Source organism: Pan troglodytes, chromosome 4 (assembly GCF_028858775.2).
Source record: "Pan troglodytes isolate AG18354 chromosome 4, NHGRI_mPanTro3-v2.0_pri, whole genome shotgun sequence".
In the NCBI taxonomy this organism is placed as follows: domain Eukaryota; kingdom Metazoa; phylum Chordata; class Mammalia; order Primates; family Hominidae; genus Pan; species Pan troglodytes.
In genome coordinates this window covers 141,446,488-141,466,572 of record NC_072402.2, presented here as the reverse complement: position 1 = coordinate 141,466,572, position 20,085 = coordinate 141,446,488, and positions in this window count along the sequence as shown.

Genomic DNA, 20,085 nt, shown 5'->3' with positions numbered 1-20,085 from the left:
CTCTTCCTTTGTGACGTGGTTTCTCTTCCCTCAAAGCAACATTCAGGAGTGCCTAATACTGCAGCCCTCAAGGCACTGCCAAATGGGTCACCTTCCCTTTGGTTCCCAATGCTCCCAAACCCTGAACTGGGCTCCACCCACATGTGGAGAAAATAGCCTGCCCAGGACTGAAATCCACACTATGAGGCCTTTTTGAGGAAGATGTACTGGATTTCCTGCCCTTCATCCCCAGGATCTATCGATATCATCACCTGCACTAAAACTTTCCCTCTCCAACTCTTTTCTTCCCCATGAAATAGGTGCCTGGGGAGGCACGTACGTTGAGACACACTGAGATTCCTGGTTTAGGCTCAGCCAAGCCCTGTGACATCCAGATTCACAATTAAAAAGGTCACTTTAACTTGCAAAATGGAAGCCACTATGTTTGGGTTATTTATCCCCATATAACAACCTGCCCCAAAATGTAGTGGCTTAACGTAACGATGGCTTTCTTATTGTTCATAATTTTGAAGATTGAGTGGGGCATGGCTCTATGGTTTTTCTGTTATTCTTGCTTCCATTCTCTCATGCATCTGGAATGAGATGGGAGCTAGACTAGAACATTCAGGTGGCTTCACTCATTTCTTCATCTCCCTCCTCCCATCATATCAACTTTCTACAAATCCCCCAGGTCAGGGATGTCTTCTAGAAGGAAGTGACACTTCTGCAGAGACCTGGAGGATAACCTGAATTTCTTCTTCATAACCCTCATCATACTTAAATATGTCTGGTTTGTTGTCTATCTCGCCTATAGATTATGAATTCCATGAGGGCGAGACCACGTCCATTTTATTTCATCATTGTGTCTTCAGTGTTATGTATAGCACCCTGTCCATAATGTGTTCAATAAACATTTTAATGAATAAATAAATAACTATGTAGAAGTCATCTTTTACTGTTCAGAAGTTGTCACTTCTCATGAATCTATTTTTGCTGTGTGCTATAGTGTAGGTCTACATACTAAATGGAACAGAAAGATGAAGTATTACCTGAATTATCCCCACAACAACACAAAGCACTCCATTCTCAATTATGTATGAAGTTCAATAAAAATTTGTTTTTGAATGTGACAAGAATATCTGGACAATTTATTCAATTAATGATCTGTTCATTTGATCATATGTCTAAACAGAAAAGTAAAAACCCTTTATTTGATAAAGTTTTTTTTTTAAACCTAGTCTTCCCCTTCCCTTTAGCAGACAGTTTTAGGGGAGCAAAAAAAAAAAAAAAAAAAAAAGCTATAGTCAAAACTGTGTCTTTGTAAGCTGGGAAAAATGTTTCTCAATCCTTAAAAAAAAGTTTCCTAGCATGTTAGCTTTTGCACTTTCAGACTTTGCCTCCAGAAATACACAGGAACTGTTTAATTTGACATTCGTTGAGACAAATGCTGTAATCTGCCTTGGGAGAGCCAGCTGATAGGGAAGCTTGACTTGTAAAATAATTTTGCTTTGATGATCTCACCCAACCTATTGATTTTTTTTGTCAAGAGTTTTATTCAGAAAAAGCATGATATAAAAGATGAAGTCAAGATGAGCAGCAGTTATTTAACCACATTAGAACCCAGGTCTGTAGTTTCTTTTGCTGGAGACATTTACATAAGCAGACATCATCTTTAATCTTTGTTTATATTGTCACAGTCTTGTTTTTAGTCCTTTTGCCTCTTAAAACTAAGCTGTGATTATTAGTTGGACATTTTTACTGGCTTATTCATTCCAGTTGGGATTTCCTTCCAACCTTGCCTGGGAAATCCAGTTACTAATGCAACTACAGAGAATGATAAGTTCAACTTCCACTAAAGTAGCCATTTCTGTTTATCAATTTCGAATTTGTGAAATACAGAGCTGACAACTGGAGACACATAAATGAAGGAGTCTCTTACTACCTGATGCAGAGAGCTGTCTGTGCTCATCTGCATTGGCAGGAGTTTTAATTTCACCATTTTCACTACTATCTTACTTCATTGTCTGTCTTTCCCTCTCTGTGCTTCTTTTCCTTGTCTACAGGGAAGACTATAGATGGCTACAGTCTTTTCCTCTATCCTGTGAGGATAGGGTAGTCTAGGGTTTTATATTTGGCTTTGTGCAATATACATTTTTATATTTCCACTTTGAATGTATATATTAGAAGTGGCATCAAATGTATTATTGTAGATTTAACTTTTTCTTACAGGAATCTAGGAAATTTGTCTGAGTCTCCACTCGATTCCCAGCAGCTAAAATAGCATCTAGTACATTACAGGCACCTAATGCATATTGCTGCATGAAGAAATGTATAGAACACAAGCCAGGGTTGAAAGATAAAAGCTGTTTTCTTTAATGACTTTGCAAATCTGTTGCCACATAATTATGTTTCCATGGAAATGAAAGAAAACATTCCATCATTAAATGATTGTCATTTGTTAATGAAACAGATTGATCTCAAAGATTGGCCAAAAGAAACACTCAGTGTTAAACATTCAGCACCTTATACTACTCTAAGAAGTCTAGATAAAGGGAATGGAAAGAGAATAAATTTCAGTTTGGGATTCACTTTGAAATGAAGGGTTATAAAGCCCTCCAATTGGTCCTTGAGTATCCATTCCAATTTGCTCCAATCCAGTTTAATTTCTACAAAGATTAGCCAAAAACACTAAAAAGGACAGGGAGAGATTTCTGGCTTCCAGAAGTGAACTCTTGAGCCACAGCCAAAGCTATCACCTCAGATGAAAATAATATGATTTACCACAAGAGTTCCTGTTTTCTTTCACTGTATTATTTCAACCAGTGTTAGAAACAGGAGGCCAAGTTTATTCAGGATGCTAATGACTGTCGTCCAGATTCTGAGACACTGGATGCAAACTGATGGTCTGAAGATGAGATCTGGCCCACAGATGTATTTTATTTGACCCACACTATTCTTTTATTGAATTAATTGCCAATACTGGAAGTCAGAAGAATTCACATAAAACCCCAGCTTTCTCCTTTTTTCTTGAAATATAAAAACAGAAGATATGGTGACACTGAGTTGCAGTTAAAGTGCAAATCACCATGACCCCACCACTGCCTATCTATACTCTGATACTGGAAATACTTTCATTTGCTATCCCTCATCAGCCTGCATTATTTTCTTTCTAATGGCCTGCTTATCTCATATATTAACCTTATCTGTCCGGCTTTTGCATGCAACTACTGTCCTAAACTGTCCCACAACTGTTACATTTAAACTTTTCTTGTTGGTTTTCTCTGTGAATATGTGAATGTTCTGATTGAAGCTCTATCTGTATTATTCTGCACCAACTGCTTCATTTCATTAGTTTCTTCCAACCTCTTGCACATGTGGCCGCTAAAGGGGTTAGGATGGAATTAGTTAAAAGACTAGTCCAGTGGGCCAGGCTCGGTGGCTCACGCCTGTAATCCCAGCACTTTGGGAGGCCGAGGTGGGTGGATCACGAGGTCAGGAGACCAAGACCATCCTGGCTAACATGGTGAAACCGAGTCTTTACTAAAAAAATTCAAAAATTAGCCAGGTGTGGTGGTGGGCGCCTGTAGTCCCAGCTACTCGGGAGGCTGAGGCAGGAGAATGGCGTGAACCTGGGAGGCGGAGCTTGCAGTGAGAGGAGATTGCACCACTGCACTCCAGCCTGGGCGACAGAGTGAGACTCCGTCTCAAAAAAAAAAAAAAAAAAAAAAAAGACGAGTCAAGTGATGAAATCAGTCATTTCTGTGACTATGGGTATAGGTAGCGTTTCCTAATAAACATACTGAATGCCTCATTAGCCCATTTAACTTGGGTGGGCTCCATACGCTCTTAGCAAAAGAGAAAAATAAGCAGAGTTTTTGGGAGGGAGGCTAAGATTTTGAATCTTTATTAGAGCATATGTTATATACTTATATATGCATATAGTGCTACATACACACATACATATATATATATACATATACACACACATATATTTTTAAAATCATAGATGAAACTAGCTTGTCTCCTGTGGGCCCATTTAAAGTGTTTTTCAAGTTAATTTTAACTACAAAATGTTTTTCTTTTCCCTTGATCTTTTTAATTTTTTATATACTTACATTACTTTTATTATAATAGTACCTCAATATTATAAACACAAAATTAGAAAGTAATATTAAATATATATAATTTTGAACAAATGCATATACAAAATACATTTCCAATTAAAAACAAACAAAAGAACAAAAACAATACAATTCAAATGACTAACTCCAATTTAATATGATCAGCGGTATTGTTAAACTGCTCATAGTGGACACTTACTATGGGATACAGGGCCTTTTGTGGAAATCAGACTGTACAATTCCACAATTCCTTCTATGAAGTCCTTGGGACAAGATGTACCACTGAATCTGGAAATTTTTATATTCATAAAAGGGGAGGTACCCAATAATCAAATCCATTAAGATCTACAATATAATATATGCGTATATGAATATTCCCAGTAAATGGGATCATAAAAACTATAAATATCTCATGTCAGTGCAAGTCAGGTTTCATCACCAAATGAGTTTTTCACAAACTTACAAAAATTTGAGGGTTTTGAATTGTGGATACAAGTCTACGAGGTATGTGGCATTCATCCACATTATCCAACTATAAACTCTTTAAAGAAGAAGGAAGAAAAATAAATCAATAATTAAAATAATAATATCATTGATTAGCTTCTTCTGATGCCCTACATCTATGTTATTCATTCTTTACTACAATCCCATAAGGTAGGTCTGATTATCCTCACTTTTTGGAAAGAGAAGCTGAAACTTTGGCAGTCATAAGAATGCCTATCAAAATGCTGCCTTGGAGATGCTGACTTACAAGTATTATAACCTGGGATAGTCACCAAGAAAGTTTGTGCTACTTTTCATTCAAAATAATCTCTCTATTAATTTGAATAAGAAAAAGGAATAGGGCTGGATTAATAATAATAATGTGCACTCAAGACAATGATATATAGGCATGGTCAGGTTGTGTGTGTTTGAGTAATGCTAGTATGGATAATATGACTTCAAAAAACTATAAATTTGAATCCTTATAATTCATAACTAGGCAAATATTTAATTTTGTCCCAAAGAAAATAACGTTTTAGGAAAATCAGTAATATAAGCAAGACAGTTGTTCTTATTGGAAGAAACACCAACTATAAAATCCATAAAGAAAAAGACCTATAGATTTGGGAGCATAAAGCCAAAATGTTCCATATTCAATGTTTTCCAATTCAAGAGACACACAGCAAACCAGATAATTAGTTGCCAGTCAAGTGGTGAAACATTCTTAATAATGAGCACCTCTAAGTAAGCAAGGAAAAGGAGCACCTCTAAGTAAGCAAGGAAAAGGAGCTTAATAATGAGCACCTCTAAGTAAGCAAGGAAAAATACAAAGATGCCAGTAAAAATGGAGTGTCAAGACAGAAGAGCCAGACCCCAAGCCAAGAGGTTAGGCTGGCCAATGAATATACAAAAATATTTTCAACCTCTTCAGAAAACATAAGTAAATAAAGAGATAATAAATAAAACAATGCCACCTAATATATTATAAAAGATGAACAAGATTAATAATGCCCAGAGTTGGCAAGAATATGGAGATGCATCACATTTATCTACACTTGGTTGAAGTAAAAATTAATATAAAACTTCTATAATAAAATGTGGATTGCACTATCTAAAAAGAAAATACCTTTAGCCCAGTAATCCCTCTCCTGTGAATATATCATAAAAGTATAATTAAACAAGCACACAAAAATGTATGCATGGATTCCTGCAGCAATAGTATAATTTGGAAATAGCCTGTAAGCCTAAACAGGGAGGGTTGGTTAAATATGTTACATTTCCTAGAAAGGAATATAATGCAGCCATTAAAAAGGAATGACATATCTGAACACTCAATAAAAAGGAATTTTGAAAAGGATTTTATAAAAGATAATGTCTAGTTGATTTTATTTTTGTGTTTATAGGAATACTGCAATCAGTAGGGCATGAGTAGGAAATATCTATTTTTTTTTCTCCCTTCAAACATATTTGGTTTGATTTTGCTTCTCTGGACAATTGTCTCAAGTAAGATTCTCCAGGAACTTGACTCTGAGACAGAGTCTAGTTGTAAGATGTTTATCACAGAGAGCCCTTGGGAACAACACCTGTTAAAGAGGGAAAGGGCACAGATTGGACAGGGAGAAGGTGAACTCTGGTACCTGCCAGCCCAATGACACCTTGGCCAACTTTAGGGAGCTCTAGAGACAAAATGGTCCCATAATGGACTGAAATGGCAAAGCCTCTATATCCTCTACCTCAGTCATGGGATCTGGGCTACCCTGGGAGGGGTGTGATGGACTTGCGCAGGAGGCTCTCTCCAGCTGAGGCCATCCCCACAGGAGGCTAAGGCCAGGTTTTCTCCTGACAGCACTCCAAATGGCTGGGACAAGAGTTCCACTTGAAGGGGTATCTGCATGGCATTTCATGTGTCCACCACAACAATATCTTGGTATATTTCACTGTTTTTTATTGTGTTCAGGTTGAAAACATATTGTAAATCTAAATCTCACATCTTAAGTTTTTGCCCTTCCCCTCACTATCAGGTTTCACCTGAGGCTGAGAGCCTAGCTGGAGGTAAGAAATATCAGTAATCTGTTAATTTAAGTCATCTATGAACCTACTTTTTTTTTTTTTTTTTTTTTTGCAGCTCCACCCTACCTCCATAGGCAGCCAAAGGTGGGCTCCTTACAGGATGCCTGGCATGCACATGACTCAAAAGAAATTCCACCACCCCTGGCCTGTGAAGGGGATCACTCCTCCTGGTGCAATTATTTCTCTCCCTGAATGAGACTTTGGGATTCTCCCAGTGAGAGACATGCACCGTCTCTGTGTCTGTGTCTTTAGACTCTGGGCCATTTGCAGCTCTCCCAAGAATCTCCTGTGTTTTAATCAGGGAGCAGACCAGGAAAAGCCTCTGTGTTTTCTTCTATTAGGTTGGTGCAAAAGTAATTGCAGTTTTTGCAATTACTTTTCATTGCAGGTCTGTGTTACAATGCAGCAAGCGTCACTTGTGGCAGGAAGGCACAATTTTCCTCTGCTGGCAGGGACCTCACCCTCTCTCTGGATCCTTCACCGGGCTTGAGAGGAGGAGACATACCACAGTATTGCCTCCTCCTGTGAGTTTCCTTATGTTGAATGATTTTTCCCCAGAAGTGTCTCTAGCCACTCACTGCATAAGGGCTGGAGTGGGTGCTGGATGTTGACAGTGGAAAGCCAGTTGGACATCTTTCAGTAAGAATGCTCCAGCTCCTCTCTCTAGAATGTGTGGGTACTTGTCTTCCATTGTCCTGAGATTTGGGGCCTCAGCTAACACTCTGAAACAACTCAAAGAACCCCATTTAATAGCTAGTTACATGTGTAAAATTGTATACATGTGCGCGCGCACACACACACACACACACACACATTAGAAGGGATATTTGCCAAAATGCTGATGTTGGTTGTCTTTAGGTAGTTGAATTTAGGAGGAATTTTCTTTGTTCTTTAACATTCTATTCTAAACATGTGCTGTTTTTTGAAGTCAGAAATGAAAAGGGGAAAGAAAGAGCACCAGGCTTGGAGTCCTGCGTCCTTGGATGCCTGTGTCCTGGTCCTGGATGGGCCATCTAACAAGTTCTATAGCCTTAGGAGAATGATTTAAACTCAGTGGTCTCATCCATGAGTTAATTTAATTAGGTTAGAATAAACTATGACCTGAAGCCAGAAAGAAAACCAGCATGTTTATTCATGGCCACCAAAAGTTGCAGAATAAATATTGTACTTATGATAAGTGTGTTTCTTTATTAATCAGATACATACCAAGTAATTGCAGTGTGCCAAATGCTCGGTTGAAATAAGGACCCAGAGATAAATGAAGCCAATACCTAGACTCAAAGACCTCCCTGTCCATTATGGAAGCCAGACCTGCAAATAAGCCCATTGACAATTCAGTGTGGTCAGAGTAGTGACATCAGCATGTGGAAAGGGCAGATGAATTCTAGGAGGCAGGGGAGATTAGGGATCACTTTCTTGATCAGTGATACTGGCACCGAAGTGGGTTCTAAAGAATGAGGAGGAATTTATAAGATAAACACTAGGATACTATTAAAATCACTCGAACATTTTGAAGACAAATAATATTGTAGAGGGCATTTAAGGAGAAATCCATTCTCCTTTGATGTTTTCCAGCTTAATCATTCATAGTCTCTTCCGAAACTCTTCCCAATTGAATCTCAATGCCTTCCTGCACCGTTCATGAAGTCTAAGCATACATCTGTTTGTAGAATCTCTGCAGTGAAGAACACACAGTTCTCAAGTCTCACTTTGGTCCTATTTGCTTTCTAATACTGAAAATGCTAAGTAAACAAGATTCTTATCTGATTATTAAGACATTCACAGGGTTCTCTAAGACAAGTGTCTCCTCTTCCCCTCTAACCCCACAACGAGTTCCTGTTGGTGGAAACTTGAAAATAATCAAGCCTAATTTCTTAAAATTATTCTAACTCTTGAACTTTTCCCTGATTGGCCTCCCTCCATTGGGACGACCTAATGACAGTGATTCCGTCTATGCATGTGGAACCATGGCATGGAGCTGGCACACAGAGAGGGATCTACATCACATCCAGGTTAATGATGGGATTGGGACACATGTGGACGCTACAGAACTGGTAACCAGGATGCAGTTAAATAAAGATTCTCTCAATATTTGTTCAACATTGATTCAACAGAGAGACAGGAAACTGCACGGAAGCTGGGGGCAGCCCTCCACCTCTCCATTAATGTTCTAAGTGATTTAACTGCCCATGAACTTGCCCTTTCCTTACAGCAAAAGTGAGGTTCCACAGAGAAATGGCACTGTGCTTTTTAGCAGGCCATTTGGTGATCATCTAATGTGACTGCACATGCTCCTTGGAAGTCTGACCCTCTCCATCCCCAAGTGTCTCATTAGAATATCCATCCAACTATGTACAGTGGACTGCTGATCCCCAGGGGAGTCCCAGCAAGATTAAGTGTCTTCATATTGTTGCACATGCAGAGCCACTTGGGTGACTCTTTTAGTGGACACCACAGTCATCCAGTCTGTAAGGATCAATCCTGGTCTCTCTCAGAATCCCATGAAGAGTCTCTCAAAAAGTTAAAGAACCTCACATTTACATTTCTATTATGAATCAATGCAGGCTTATTCCCAAATCCTAATATATTCTTTCTGAAAATGGAATTGTGTAGCTGAAATGCTGAACTGCAGCTAAACTGCCCGGCATCATATATTTTAAATTATCTAATTACTTCTCTTTCTACCCTTCCAGACTATGGTGTCCTTGGAGTCAAGGACTGAGTCTTCTTTTCACTTAACATTTATCATTTAGTGTAGAGCTTGAAGTAAATAGAAATTAAACCAGACATCTTCCACCAACATCTTCCAAGAGTTTTTGAGAATTGTCTTTCAAATATTTCAACTTTGGGAGGAAGCCTTTTCTTTTTACTTCTCTAAAGTAGTCTGCCACTGTGGTACCCTCAGCTCTATATATTTTCGAGCAACCAGTTAACCAGTTTCAATCAACTCAAAGAGTTTTGACTTCTAACCATGTCATAGGCATCAGGCTAAGTCCTGAGATAGAGAAATGAAGGTACCACCCCTCCTACTCACACAGCACACAAACTGTGTGCAGATGTAAATCTTGTACGTGATTAAATTACAGGCTTAACAGTCTTGTCACTCAATTCAGTTTTACCTGTCTGAATACATTAATTCAATTTTACAGAGGAAAGACCCCTTCCTTCATTTTCTTGTACTACCCTGAAGCTAATGCAGAGAATACAATTGTATGAAGCTGAAAATCAAGCTCCATTCGCCTAAAAAACAGGAAGTTGCCCGTGGCTTCTTCTAACCTTCTCCTTCCTTTTTCTCTGTTTAATTCACCAAACTTCCTCAATCTACACCACCTCAATACCACATGGGGAGATCCAGTCCATAAGGATCAACTCCGATCTCTCTCAGAATGCCATGAAGAGATGTCCCAAAGAAATAAAGAGGCCCACACTTACATTTCTATCTTAAAACAAAGCAAGCTCATTCCCAAATTCCAGTAAATTTTCTCTAAAAAGGGAAAAGCCACACAAGGAGGATTACAGTTTACAGGAAGTGAGGAAATGACCATTCTAAGAAAAAGCTGTCGAAGGGACCGCTTACATCCAAAGATGGGAGGGACACAAATTAATTTTTGCCCTGACTGAGGAAAGGTAAAGTTAATAGAGGGAAGAGAATCTCAGAAAGGGAAATTAAAGCCAACATGCTTCTGGCTTCTTGAGACTGCCCCCTGAGTTAATTAATTACCTGTGAGGGGATTATGAAGTGAGTTGTGAATTTCTCTTACTTCACACACACACACAAAAGGAAGAACCACAGTGTGAATCTATTTTAAGAGCTAGAAATTGGCTTGGGGAAATTGCTGATATACTGGGAATAAAAGAAAAAGGGATTTAAAAAAAAAACCCTCCTCAGCAGTAAGAAGTAGGAGGAGAGCTACTTTAACAATCTCTGAGCTGTTAATGCAGTCACAATCTGGATCCAGGACAAAGTTAGGGATTTCTTTCCTTCCTTCCTCTATTCTTATTTTCTTACCTTCCTCTCTCTCTTCCTTTCTTCTTCTTTGATCCAACTGGTAAACATCTGTTATATGATTGGTACTGCCCCAGGCACTAGGAAAACAGAATGAGATCCGTAGTCCCAAATAATATTAATTCATAAGGAATAAGAGGGAGAAAAAAATTCCATTAAATTTCTCATAGGAAAGAAAGAGGAAAAACTGAGGGGAAAAAACTCCTGATGAATGGATAGGACAGAAAGTGAAATTCTGCTGGGCCTAGATATGGCTGAGGATTCACATGAAGAGAGAAATTCTTTTGATGTACCAGAGTGAAAGAATAAAGGCGGGAAGGAGCGATCAAGATGGTGAAACACTTCACTCCAAAATGTGACTCTTCACCAAAGGCACCAAACGTTCAATCAGGAATCTCGTGAAAACCAGTAAAGGAGCTGAGTTCTGTGTACAGGGTGTCACATAGCACAATAGAAACTGTAGGCAAAGGGCCCACAGAGACCATAGAAGAACCACAGAGGAAGATGAGGGCAAGGCCACAGGGACTCCTAGGAAAAGCTTTGCACATCACAAGCCATGTAACTGTGATCCAGGCTGGGTTTGGACAGACTTACAAGAGCCAGGAAGCTTCTAGGCTGCATTGAGTTTTCACATTCAATTAGTTATAACAGCACATTTGAAAGTCCATAAACTCAACATCTGAGGATAAAAGAAAAAAAATTATTACTACACTACAAAGCCAACTCACCTGATCGTGGATCAATAATATCATCCATGAGGCCCAGGGGCCCAAGTGGCCATAGATAGGCAACAAGGAAATCCATGAACTCCCTAAAATTATATGCAGAATGTTGTGAAAATATACAGTGAAGCTCTGCATAATGATGTTTCGGTCAACAGACCACATAAGATTACAATGGAGATGAAAAATTCCTTTCACCTAGCAACATCATAGCGCGATGCATTACTCACATGTTCATGGTGATGCTGGTGTAATCAAACCTACTGCACTGCCATCCATACAAAAGTATAGCATGTACAATTATGTACAGTACATGATATTTGATGATAATAAATGGCTATGGTACTGGTTAGTGCATTTGATATAGTATACTTATTATTATTATTTTACAGTGTACTACTTCTACTTATTAAAAATAAACTTAACGTGAAACAGCCTCAGGCAGATCCTTCAGGAGGTATTCCAGAAGAAGGCATTGTTGTCATAGGAGACGACAGTTCCATGAATGTTATTGCCTCTGAAGACCTTCCAGTCGGACAAGATGTGGAGGTGGAAGACAGCAATACTGATGATCCTGACCCTGTGTAGGTCTAGGCTACTGTGTGTGTTTCTGTCTTCGTTTTTAACAACAAAAAAAGAAGTTCAAAAAGTAAAAAAATAAAAAGTAAATTTTTAAAATAGAAAAAGTTTATAGAAGGATAAAGAAATATTTTTGTACAGCTATATAATGTGTTTTTAAGCTGTGTTATTATAAAAGAATCAGAGTTTTAAAAAGGAAAAACTTTGCCAAGTAAAAAAGTTACAGTAAGCTAAAGTTCATTTATTATTGAAGAACAATTTTTTAAATTTAGTGTAGCCAAAGTGTACAGTGCTTTTAAAGTCTACAGTAGTGTACAGTAATGTCCTAGGCCTTCACATTCACTCACCATTCACTCACTGACTCACCCAGAGCAACTTCCAGTCCTGTCAGCTCTGTTCATAGTAACTGCCCTATCCTCATGCACCATTATCTTTTATACTGTATCTTTATTTTACCTTTTCTATGTTTAGATACACAAATACTTACCATTGTGTCACCATTGCCTACAGTATTCAATACAGTAACATGCTGTACAGATTTGTAGCCTAGGAGCAATAGGCTATCCCTTACAGCCTAGGTGTGCAGTGGGCTACACCATCTAGGTTTGTGTTAATACACTCTGTGATGATTACATGATGATTAAATTGCGTAATAAGGCATTTCTCAGAATGTATTTCCATTGTTAAGCAATGCATGACTGTGTGTACATATATATATATATATATATATATATATATATATATATATATACACATTTGTGGGAGAAGGATCCTTAACCTTCAATAAGTTTACAGAGTGTAGTTATCAGTGAAAATAACCACATTTACTGAGTGTTCACTATGTATTACTATGCGAAGAACTTCATACATAATTATTTCATGCTCACAGCAACTCTATTTAAAAAAAAAAAAAAAACTATTTTAACTACCCTGAACTACCTGGGGATTTCGAGAAGCCTCACAAAAGTCACACCACTAGTGAGTGGCAGAGCAAGGACAAACACTCATGTCAAAGTTATTAGCCTTCATGCTCCATTGCTTCCCACTGATGTGCACTTTGAACTTTGCTGAATTCTGAGTCTGATTTTGTTACCAGTTCAAATGTTGCTTTTCCCCAGAGAAAAAGATTAGAGAGATTAAGTTAGGTGTTCAATAGGGATCAGATTCTACTAATATTTTCTGAAGTTCTAAACGTTTCAAGCACTTTCATCTGTGATATTCCATTCCATCCTCTCATTCCGTTTCATCCAGTGCAATGATGTAAATATATCTGTTGGTTTGACAATTGGGAACGCTGACTTCAGAGTGGTCAAGTCACACTACTTTGGGTAAATGGTGTAGTGGGTTTTACGTTGAGGTCTTGTATGCCCTGATTCCATTTCCCTGCCTCAAAGGAACAGTAAAAGGCTTTCCAAGAAGCCAATGATTTTTTTTTTTTTTTAAAGCTCCTGGCTTGTGAACTCTGAGTTGAAGAAGACTCATCCAGAGGTCATTTGAATTGTTATTATGAGACCCATCACATCAAATTGCAGTTTGAATTTTGCAAAATAAAAAAAAGGGCCTCAGAGACATAGTTTTACTGCTGGGGATAGAGGTCTATAGAATGCACCAGGAGAGAACAAAGTCACTGGGGACTTTTGACTCTGGGGTTTCCCACTTAGCTATCCCAATGGAAATACATCCCACCCTTTGAAAACTTCACAGGGTCATTCTGCCTGCTTTACTCTGACTGGTGTTCTTTCCACATGCTGTGGGAATAGCTTGGCCCACCACACATGCAATTCCTTGAGGAGAACAAAAAGAGCTGCAAGCTGAAATAGACCCTTCTTACTAAGCAGTCTGTGCTTGTGCCTAGCATAGATGCAGATGCCCCTGTTGAGAGTAAACCCTGGAATTTCCAGGAGAAAACCACAGGGTCATTGACATAAAGGGAAGACCAATCCAGACCCCAGCTGGAGTCCTTTCACTAAACTGAGGAAGAAGACATAGAGGGTAGATTATTATATTTCTGTGGCACATGGTTGGATGGAATCTATTGGATGATATTTTGCTAACCATCGCTTAGTTGGAATAGAGACAGAGTACAACAGTTCAACATTTCTAAAGTGGAGAAAGGAAAGACAGAACAAAATAAATTCTATGAAAGAGCCACCACAAAGGGAGAATTGTTCTTTCTTCTTGAGGAGGATGACATATGACAACTTCAAACCCCACAGAAGTAACAACTGAAGACATTTAACTGACTTAACGGCAGCTTCATTGGCCATTTGTCATGTACTTACTGTCTAAACAACACTTGAAGGAAAAAGAAAGCTTTTCTAAATTGCCCCGTGTAAGTAGTGAGGACTGCTAATGAGAGGCATCCAACTCCCCAGAGGAAAGGATCCAACAGCTGACTCTAGTGCTGTGATGCTCAAACTACATTAGCATTCGTGGGGAGTGTCTTAGAAATGCAAATTCTCAGGCCTCGCCCCAGACCTACTGACCAGAATCTTTGAAGATGGAACCCAGTAATCAGTTTTAACAAGCCCTCCAGGAATTCTGGTGGACACTGCAGTCAAAGAAGCTCTGCTTTAGAGCACAGTAGAAGTCTGTTCGACTAAGAGTCAGACAGACGGGGGTTTGGGGTCCCACCTTTGACACTAACTCATGGCACAACTCCAGACAAGGTGCTCTCTGAGCCATGACTTCATTCTACTCCGTGGGGATAATAATGGTAATAGCAGGGCTTTGTAAGGGAAAATATACATGAGGGCTTAGTGAGTGGTAAATGCTCATTCAGCAAATGGTAGCCTTCACTGGGATCATTGAAAAGAACATGATTTCATTGCTTCACACAAAGGATAGAGATCTGTAGAATGTACCAGGGAAGCTGTTGTTATTGAACTTGCATGGTGTCTAAGCATCCTTCCTTTCAAACTTTTTTTTTTTTCTTTGGAGATGGAGTCTCACTCTGTCACCCAGGCTGGAGTGCAGTGGCACAATCTCAGCTTACTGCAACCTCCACCTTCCGGGTTCAAGCGATACTCCTGCCTCAGCCTCCCAAGTAGCTGGGATTACAGACGTGCACCACCATACCTGGGTAATTTTTGTATTTTCAGTAGAGACGGGGTTTCGCCATATTGACCAGGCTGGTCTCAAACTCCTGACCTTAAGTGATCCACTCGCCTCAGCTTCCCAAAGTGCTGGGATTACAGGCGTAGCCACTGCGCCTGGCCCAAACCTTTTAGAAAGCTTTACTTCTCAGAGAATGGAGCACCTGTTTCAGAATGAGGGCCAGGTTTTTTAAAAATTGAGATGTTGAGTGCTCATAGCAGACCTGCCAAATCTGTATCTTGTGAAATGTGCTCTGGGTGTCTATGAGTTTAAAATTTTTCCCAAAAGAGTCTTCAGTAGACTAAGATATGGGAATTATTGATTAAAATGAGGAGATAAGATGTAACTCTGCAGTGACTTAGCTGTCACAGCCACTCTCCTACAGATTGAGGCAGAAGGAGGCAGGTGCATTGTCTGAATGTTACAACAGTAAGTAGAGCCAAGAAGGGAGACATCCTAACCTCTGCCCACGAGTTTACCACCTTTCTCTGTGGTGGCTGATGAGCTGCTAGTTAGATTTCTCTTAGCTGGCCAAATCTAGAATTGAAGCGATTTTATCAATTTCTGAGAGAAAATATTCTTGGTGGTGGCAAAAGGGAAGTGGATTAGGAGCCTGTTCTTGTAGGCATTTAAAATGGAAAATTCCAAAGTTTTGTTTTTCAAGGAAGATATGGTACCTCTTTAAGAAATTCATAATATGTTAGCATGGGATGTAATTCAAGAACTTGGTATTGGCCAGGAACGATGGCTCATGCCTCTAATCCCAGCACTTTGGGAGACCAAGGCAGGTGGACCACCTAAGGCCAGGAGTTTGAGACCAGCGTGGCCAACACGGTGAAACCCTATCTCGCCTAAAAATACAAAATTAGCCAGGTGTGGTGGCGCATGCCTGTAATCCAGCTACTTGGGAGGCTGAGGCATGAGAATCCCTTGAACTCGGGAGGTGGAGGTTGCAATGAGCCGAGATCGCACCATTGCACTCCAGCCTGGGCAACAAGGGCAAAGCTCCATTACAAAAAACAAACAAAAAAAACCTTGGTATTCTCTCTCTCCTATTTCTATTGCCATGTAAGTGTGTCCCATTTGAGAATGAGAGAATTGAGGCACAGAGAGGTTAAGCTGCTTTTTCAGACTGACAACCAGAAAAGTGGAGAGCTGAATTTTAAACCTAGGAAATATAACTCCCTGCCATATCAGAGTTCTAAACCCTTGCTTCTCAAAGAGCAGTTTCTGGACCAGCAACTTACATGAATTTTTGAGAAATACCCAACCTCAGACCCCACCCCAGACCTACTTAACGAGGCTGCATTTCAACAGAGATTTGTAAACACACTGAAGTTTGAAAAGCACAAGGCATTTCTCCAGGTGTGTTCTAGGCATCACTAGCATGGAAAACACTTGTGAGTGCTAGCTAACTATATAGATTTCAGGCCTACCAGAAATCTCTGCAGCTGGTTTCAAAGATGCTGCATCATCAACACGCTCCTAGGCGATGGCTATGTATGCTTAATCTTGCAAACCGCTGCTTTTAGTTCTCCTGCCCTGTGCTTTGCTTGACCATTAAAACAAGAAGGTCAAATTGGAGCAGGTGAATCAATGTTCTCCATCTAATGATGATAAAATGAATTTGGAGAATAGCACAGGCAGCCAAATTAAGGAGGGCCAAGGAGAAACTTTCTCTTTCTTGTCTTTACTATGTTTCAAACCCAGATTGTGGCATTGGCCTTTTATTTGAAGTCTAATTTTGTTTGGTTTTATTTTGTTTGGTTTTTGTTGGCTTCATTTATAAGGATGCCTATGTGAAAATCTATACTATTTCTATCAGTGACTCCAAAGCCAGAGCTCAAGTTGTTTCTTTCACCTTGGACTTATTCATGTATTTTCCTCCTCTACAAACCAAAAAATGTGAAGTCGTGTCTCAACATGTTTCAAAGCACTCCTCAGGAAGGTACCATGTTGAGAAAGGTATGGAGCACATCTGATAGACTGAGGTGGGTGACTGTGATAGGTATAACCTTAAAGTAATACAGAGTGAGGCAGGCGATGCTGATCAAGTTCTTGTCTAAAGTCTGTGTTGACACCAATAGAGACTCCAGAAGTTGAGAAAGCAGCAAAAAAAAAAGAGAGAGAGAGAGAGGATCTTGAGCTATTAGTTGTAGTCCTGTTCTGTCACTAGCTATCAGCATGACTCTGTGAGAGTTACTTAATTTCCTCAAAGCCTAGTTTCCTCATTTGTGAAAGCAGAGGGTTTTTCAGGTACTTCAATTGCAATGACCTAGAGGGCCAGGCAGGTAATGTAAATGCGTGAAGTCAGCGGCAAATCAGGAGGAAGTACAAGCCACTGAGAGCATGCGCCTCCTGAAGGCATTCAGGCGCAGTTCTTCCTGAAACACAGTACCAGCCAAACAAAACAGATCTGCGGCTGAATTTAACGCAGGATAGACTGTCTCTCGGGGTCCTTCCAGCACATAGCCAAAAGTTTTAGAGTTTGTTAACCATTGGGGTTCAACATGTCCATTGCATACCAGTATTAAACCAGAATCAGGAGGAGCTTGAGGAGACCCAATAGAAAATGTTGATGATCTCATTCCTGTTACTTAAACTGGGAACAAGTGGCAAGTTGCTGAGCTTCCCACAGACTAGCTGAGGACACAGTGCCAAAGAGGAACCTGCATTCTTTTCCCTAAATGTAATGAGGCTGAAAAAAGATTCTGAAGAAGATGTAGAGTTATTTTGGTAGAGCTTCCAAGAAGACTCTGATGCAAGGTAATGGGAAGGGGGGTTGAATCGTTTCTTTTGTTCATTTTGCTCTGTCAGTGGGGGAGGGGGGAGATTAAGATTTTAAATAAAAGTTGATATGATAGCTATCATAAAAATGCATGGTTTGGGTAACATCTCCAACGCTTTAATGGGAAATTCAGTTATTCTGTATTTCCAGGCATATGGTGGTTCCTCAATCAGATGTTTGATTATTAATTTAATGCATTCGTTCTCAAAGTGTGGCCCCTGTGCCAACAGCATCAGCAATACCTGTGAAGCTGTTAGAAATGCAAATTCTCAGACTGTACCTCAGATCTACTGAATCAGAAACTTGTGACTGGCGTCCAGCAACATGTGTTTTAATGAACCATCCAGGTGATTCTGATGCCTCCTAAAGTTTGAGAATCACTGGTTTAATATTGTTAATTGGAGCCACTGGCTAGGTCATGGGTCTGAGCAATGTTTCAATTCTGACATTATGCCATGTTCTTCATATTTATGGGTATTTAAGTCATTCATTTCCAAGTATAATGGGTCCTCTAAGTAATCAGTAGGGAGTTGATCTGGATGCCAAAATCAAAGAGGTACAATCGATTAAAACTGTCATTGAATAGAATTCATGCAATTCTTCAGGTAAGTGAAGGATCATTCTTATTACGTATTCATTCCTTTTTAGTGCTTGTTGATTACACATGTTTTATTCTGTAGTATCAGGTTAAATGGTTCAGAAGCATCCTGTGTAAGCAGTAATTTGATGTAGCATGACTTCACTATATAACCCTTTATATAACATCATCAGTCCATCATCAGGGAAAAAAAAAACAGCACACTCCTAAATAAAAGGGACCTGTCACTTAATTTTTCTCTGAGCATAGCAGTGGGAATCATTTCATCAGTTTCTTTGCATGCAGGAACAATGCATCTCTGCAGTATACAGGTTTGTTAATGCCTGTTATTTTGAGATGATTACATTTTTTGCTTGTTAATATACTGTTCTCTTGTGATCTTAAAAATGTTTCCCATTAGTCATCATTGTTCTCATATGGTACCTGAAAGGATTAACCATGTCCGCTATGTAGACATGGTTAATCTACATCGGTGTTCATTTCTGAGACAAGAAGAAATGCTTAGAATTAGAACACAATGTGGGCTACTGCCTAGCAGTGATTGATTTGTGAGGGCTTATAAATTGGTTGCTAGGCTTTCTAAGTGACATGCAATAGTAAGGGAAACTGAAAACAGAGGAAATATTGTCTCCCATTTATTCCAGGATGCCTTATACTGAGATCTTGAATTTAGGCTCTGTCTGTTCAATGCAAATGTTTACATGTCCTCTCTTTTGTCTCTGAAAACCACATAACACCAATTATTTTTTCTTTCTCTATATATAAACATGCAAATAGCTTATGTAATCAAATATACGTGTGCATAAACTGATTACTTAGAAAGTTAACAAGCCCTGCAACCATTTTTTAGTGAATTGTTATAAATTGTCCTTGATTTCATAATTCTCCACAAAATGATCAAACTTCATCAACATTCATGGGATCTGCTGAGTCTCCTCTTGGTTTTTTTAGCAGATTGGCTGGTCTATTAGAAGTAAGACTTGATTAAAGTTTTTGAAGATTACTGCAGGCCCACTCTTTCCTTATCGTTCATAGAATACTTAGCACAAACCTAATTGGCAGGTGTTTTCTACGAATCTACAATGTGTGAGGCAATGCACCCGAGCACAAGATTTTTGGCAGTGACAAGATTGAGTTTGCCCTTCTCCTGACTAACTGGTGGTGTGGTAGAGACCACTAACTAGTCACCAGTGTTCATCTCCTCTTCTTCATGGGTTTACATTTTGCAGCTTCCTTTGCTGCTGGGTGTGGCATGTGGCTGAATTCTGCCAATAAGTAATGTAGGGTATGAGTACTTGTGGGATGTGTCATTCTACCCTGGCCCTAAAACGCTTCCATGCACCCATCTCCACACACGCTTTCATGCCCCCTACACTTCCCTAACTAGTTCGCTGGGAAGAAAGACATTGAAAAAATAGCAAAAGTGTTTGAGAGGTAAGAAGGTGAACTATCGGACATGACCTTATATATAGGGACCTTCAGGTCTCATAGTCCTCAGGAAAAAAAAAAATTTCATTTGGCTTGATTATTTGTTGTGAATTGTTACGAGTTTTACTTAAATGAGGGGAGACCACAAAAGAGATTAAGCTGAGTATAGTGGAGACAAATCCAACAAATTAAGAAATGTGAGATTATGTAGACTT